The following is a 6,347-nucleotide window of genomic DNA, read 5'->3' on the forward strand; positions in this document are numbered from 1 at the left end:
TAGTCAACGTTTTTTTTTGTTTTTTTTTTTTTTTTGTTTTTTTTTTTTTTTTGGTGTGTAAGGATTTTTTTGTTGTTGTTGTTTTGTTTTGTTTTCTTTTTTTCTTGAACTTCACACAGTCTGAGTTGTTTCTGGGGCAGTCTGAGCCTCTGGGGTTAGCATCCCACTATCAGTGACTGCATATTATGTCTGTTCTTTTGTGACTGGGTTATCTCACTCAGGATGATATTCTCTAGATGCATCCATTGTCTTAAGAATTTGGTTAAGTCATTGTTTCTGATAGCTGAGTAGTACTCCATTGTGTAAATGTACCACAATTTTTGTATCCATTCATCTACTGAAGGACATCTGTGGTGAGTCTTAAGCTTCCATAGTCATCAGGATCTGCCTAGCAACTGCCATGCAATGAAACCTGAGCTCTCTGCCATTTCTGATCACCCAATGTCTTTCAATCTGCCTCGGGTCTAGTGATCCTCAGCTGTGGAAATAATAGCCAACATATGAAAGATGACTTTTTACTGTTACATGAGACGGAATATAAATAATAATGAAAAGTCCCTGTGTCTAGGCACTTAAAGAATTAGTTACACAAACAAAACTGTTTAGATTGGCAAAAGTGTCTTGAAGGGTTTTCCTCACTTGCTGAGTGTGCCTCATAATGTGACCGCAAAAGCCTCTACATTTAAAGGAGCTACTAAACTTTAGCAACATTCTTCTTTTTTTGCGTTAAATCCTGATGGTCCCTTACAATATGAGAGGAGATAGTGGCTTGCTTTCCAAAAAAAGCAGAAGAAGAAAGAAACTAGTTTTTAGCTAAATGTATTGGAATAAAATGTGTACAATTTTAAAACTAAAAGCCTGAAGTGATGCAGATAAACACATGTGGTATAGAAAACACTCACATGGTATATATGCTTCTCTAGATGCCTTTAAACTCAGCCAACAGACATGCTAGGTCTCCTGAAAACAGCAAGGCCAACTCAGAATGAATAATAGCCTTTGCCCTAAAATCAGAAGCAGAACAAGGAAACTGACTCCACTTAGATCCAATTATATTTGATATGATGGCCAATATAACCAGGCAAGAAAAATCATACTGAATGCATTCAGATCACGATGAATGTCATACAATTCACTCGATTTACAGGCTAAGTGACCTACATATATGGAAAACTCTCTGGAAAAAGAAGTCTCAAAATTATGACAGCCTGCCAGGTGTAAAATGAATATTCAAAATTATTCCATTATAATATATTGAAATAAAGTCAAATAGCCAAGAGGTTAAGTGAGAAAATAAACCTATTTCTGGTAGCATTTGAGCTATGTATAATGTATAACAAAACGTATGAAAAACTGAAAACAAACAAAGTGTGCTAATATAAACTAAAGATGCCGTGTTCCTGAAGCATGTTCGGGAAACACGTGTCTTGAAGACAGCTAAGGTATTGTCTGTCTAAATTAATATGTAAATTATTCAGTCTTCAAGATAAAATTCCAGTAGGGATTTTTTTTCATGGATACTGTCAGGCCCTTTCTTAAGTCAACATGAAAGTTTTTAGGAAACTTTTTAGGTTTTAAGAAAAAACTTTCATCTAAAATATCTTTAGGAAAGAATAAACTTGCAGAACAAACATTACCTCGTTCCAAGAATTATTGCAAAGCCATGGCAATCAAAACAGTAATACTGGTGTAAAAAAAAGAAAGAAAGAAAGAAACAATAAAATGGAATGGTGTTTAGGAAAACACCTGCAGATATAGATGCAAGTAGTGTTTGCAAATGTGGTGAGACACCTGGCAAGGGGGGGTTCCCAGCGGTCCCCTTCTCAAAGAGAGGAGATGGGGTGCTGATATTAGAATCTAAAGTGAATAGACAGAAGGAAAGAAAAATAGATAGATAGATAGATAGATAGATAGATAGATAGATAGATAGATAGATAGATGATAGATGGATGGATGGATGGATGGATGGATGGATGGATGGATGGATGGATAGATAGATGATAGATAGATAGATGATAGATAGATAGATAGATAGATAGATAGATAGATAGATAGATAGATGATAGATAGATGATAGATAGATAGGTGATAGATAGATAGATAGATAGATAGATAGATAGATAGATAGATAGATGATAGATAGATGATAGATAGATAGATGATAGATAGATAGATAGATAGATAGATAGATAGATGATAGATAGATAGATAGATAGATAGATAGATAGATAGATAGATAGATGATAGATGGATGGATGGATGGATAGATAGATAGATAGATGATGGATGGATGGATGGATAGATAATAGATAGATAGTTAGATAGATAGATAGATAGATGATAGATAGATGATAGATAGATAGATGATAAATAGATAGATAGATAGATAGATAGATAGATGATAGATAGATAGATAGATGATAGATAGATAGATAGATAGATAGATAGATAGATAGATGATAGATAGATAGAGAGATAGATGATAGATAGATAGATAGATAGATAGATAGATAGATAGATAGATAGATAGATAGATGATAGATAGATAGATAACTAAAAGAACAGTCTTGTTCTCCCAGGAGGTTTTGCCAACAATTGGGCATCGGCATGAAAAACATTCACCTTGATTTACATCTCATATCACAGATAAAGGGAACTGAAAGTGTGTTCTGGGTCATAATGGTCCTAAAACTAAGTATTGTATAGGAGAGAACAAAGACCCAAAGAAAGATATAAGGCCTGGTCTGATACATGTGAGTCCTCACCACCTCTCATTCCCCAGGATGAGCAAGAGCACAGAAAACAAGAAGAGACTGAAAATCATCAGAAGAGCAAAGGAGAGTTAGCCATTGTGGTACCATTTTAATTGCTGTAATTGCTTTTGCTTGTAGTGCATCTGTATGTCTGAACTTAGCTAATCCTCTACACTAAATATCACAAGCTCATTGTGCAATCACTTGTGCTCAACCAAATCTACTGCTCTACGCAGAAAGCTTAGACCAGCATGGGAGCAGGATGAACAAAAGCAGCTCAATTCAAACCCAAAGCTGGAGTAAGGACTTTCTTATGTGACTTATACACACTGGAAGGCTCAAAACTTTCTCTACTCCTCTCCTCTCTGCCTTTAACCCTCCTTTACTCTCCCCTGTCCTGGGGCCCTGCCTCACCTCGATTCTTATCTTAAAACAATACTATGTGGCCCCTCTTTCCCCCGATTATGTATTCTTTTATTCCTTTTTGGTCTTTCCAACAGCAACTGAATACTGTCTCTTTTCTCATAAGTCACACTGAGAAGTGGACAGCTACAACTTACCAGTAGCCTCACTTTTCTCAAATGAGGAGGCAGTGTGTTTAATTAAACTCTTTGAACTACAACTCTTGTATTTTCAAATGTGCTCTAAATAATCTGATAAACGAAAACTGGTGAGGTGTATCAGAAGCAAGGGAAGGCAGCCAGCTTACAAATACTATTTTTCTCCACTCCAAAGCACCCACACATCTTCATTTTTTAAAAGATCACTTTTATTAGGGTGCTGCTTTGCTAGCTGCCCTGGTCTCTGGAAGTCAGCTGGTATTTGTTGTTATGACACACCAAACACTGGACCTGGAAGGACGGAAGCAAAGGCTGTCTCTGCATAACTGTAAGTCCCAGGTGCACGGTGTATCAACTCCGTGTTACAGGTGAATACAAGCCGTTCGAGGATATTCTCTAAAACGTGGTTTGTTTCATTTGCCAATGAGGCCTGTGGCTGCTTTCCATGAACGTTCTGACCTATAGTCAACTGCAACTACCCGTCTACAGTCTCTTTCATACACTCTTTTTACAGCAGTCTGATTCAGCTGGCAGTACCCCCAGCTCACGGGAATCGCCTCATATTCTCTCTTGTCCGGGGTTCTCTTCTGAGACAAAATCAGAACAAGACAAAACACCCTGAGTTCTAATTTTGCTTTATACTTTTCAGGTTCTCCTTGTGTTTTTCAGGCTAATTCGTCTTTTTTTTGTTGTTGTTGTTGTTGTTTTTGTTGTTTTTGTTGTTGTTTTTTTTTAATTGGTGACCAGCTGTTTTGTGTCAACCACATCTTCCAGGGGCTCCTTGATGTCCACATCTTTTTTTTTTTTTTAATTGGAAAACTTTATTTTAAAAAACAAAGCTAAATGTACAAATTTTTAGCATTTTTGCATAAAAATATACAAATACATTTTTAAAGGTTGTAATTAAGTATTTGTGGGTACATATACATACACATATGGATATATGTAACAATAATATAAGAAAAGAGGCTATTAATTTGAGGGGAAAGGGGAAAAACTGGGAGGGGCTGTAGGGAGGAAAGGGGGATGTGATACAGTTCTATTTTAATTAAAATATATTCTTTATTTTTTCTTGATCTTCACACAGTCTGTGAGTTGTTTCTGGGGTGTTCAGAGCTTTCTGGGGTTCGTATCCCATTATTAGTGACTGCATATTATGTCTGTTCTTTGTGACTGGGTTACCTCACTCAGGATCTTCTAGTACCTCTAAAAAGTTGTGTTTCTATAATTTACACCTCAAATTTTCTAATAACCTTTTATTTTTTAATTATTTTATTTATTTATATTCCAAAAGTTGCCCCCCCTTCACGGTTCCTCACTCCAAGAGTTCTTTACCTCATCCCCCTCCTCTTTGCTCCCCACCCCACCACCCACCCACCTTCTCACCCCTACCTCACCTCCCCACACCCCCTTGCCTGAGTCACCAAGGCAGTCCTCTCCCACTGAGACCCAACAAGGCAGTCGTCTGCTACATGTGTACCAGGAGCCACAGAGCAGCCCATGTATATAGTCTTTGGCTGGTGGCTTAGTCTCTGGGAGCTCCCAGGGGTCCAGTCTTCATTTGATTGCTTTTACACTTCTAGACATTTTTTTTTCCAAATAGTGATTTGGTTTAGCAAAGAGTGTAAGGCAACATATGGATAGACTTAAAAAGGAGAAAATGAACTTATCAGAGTCTTCTTGTGATGTGATGTTCTCAGCTATGCTGTACATAAAAGACAACTGAGGATAAAGGAGACTGAGGGACGGAGTTGTGAGAGGACCAGGCACTGGAGTGGGAAACTTTTGTTAGCCTAGTTTTACATCCACTCACATGTACAGTTCCTTCACTTGGTTTGGAAGACATTCGAGAACACCCTGCTCCATTTAGTCCAAGGCTTTCCGAGCCAAACTGTGAGTGGCAATGCCACGGCCTGTCAGATGACCAGGAGCAGGTTTTGAATGGCACCTGTTTTCCTTGTGTTTGCCCAGCACATCAAAGAGCATTGTCATTATTGAGAGGCCACATGCATAGGGTGACAGAAATGTCAACCTGATATTTTACACTTTATTTTCTATCCTTAATTATTCTACTTTGCATTATTAATATAATTTCATTTCTCACTCTTTTAAAGGACACAAATATGTATGTGCTCCTCAAAAAAATAAGGCTTTAGAGATCAAATTATTCATTTAGAATCAGGCTTCATAGGTATAAGCACTGACTAAATGTAGCAGATACTTTTAAAACTTCTGAATTATTTCATAAATTGTTTTCCTAAAATGTCCATAAATTTAAATTCTACCATTTACTTTATCTGGTCATCGCCCCATGTCTTCTTGCTGTAAAATAAATAAATACATAAACAAACAAACCCAAGAAACTGATGCTTTACTTTCCTAAATTAAGAGTAACAAACCTGAAATTCCACAAGGAAGATAAGCCAATAAAATTCTACTTGATAAAAGGTGAAGTGTGATGTGGGGGATAAAGGCAAACTGAAGCAAAATCTCCAGTCATAATCTATCATGCCCTTATGGTTCTCTGGAAGTTCTGCACAGACTGGTACAAACATGCTTGATTAAGCAATCTGCTACAAAAGAATCTGTTGGCTTACAGACTATCACATACGTGATGCTCAAGACTATGGAGGCCACTTATACTATTATTTTACCAAGAGAAAACACATTTTCTCAGAGAATTATTTCCTAAGATAATCTAATATTCAGACTCCTTATGATATCCAAACTTGTCCATACAAATCAACAGTGCGGTGGCAACTGCAATGTGATTTAGAACACCACCAGCCTGGCAGCCCTGCTCGTGACGCAGTAACTCAGAGTTAGCCTGGCTGTCATGCTCATCAGAAGCCAAGAGTCTTACTCAATAACAGTGATGCTTAAAATTCAAGGTGTGGGGATGGAAAAATGTCTCCATAGCTAAGAGTTCATGGTTTCCTTGGAAATACCAGAGTTCGGATCCTAGAACTGATCTCAGGTTACAAACACCTGTGACTTCAATTCCAAGGGATCCTATGTCCTTTTTCACCTCCCT

Source organism: Micromys minutus (genome assembly GCF_963924665.1).
Source record: "Micromys minutus genome assembly, chromosome: 9".
Taxonomy (NCBI): domain Eukaryota; kingdom Metazoa; phylum Chordata; class Mammalia; order Rodentia; family Muridae; genus Micromys; species Micromys minutus.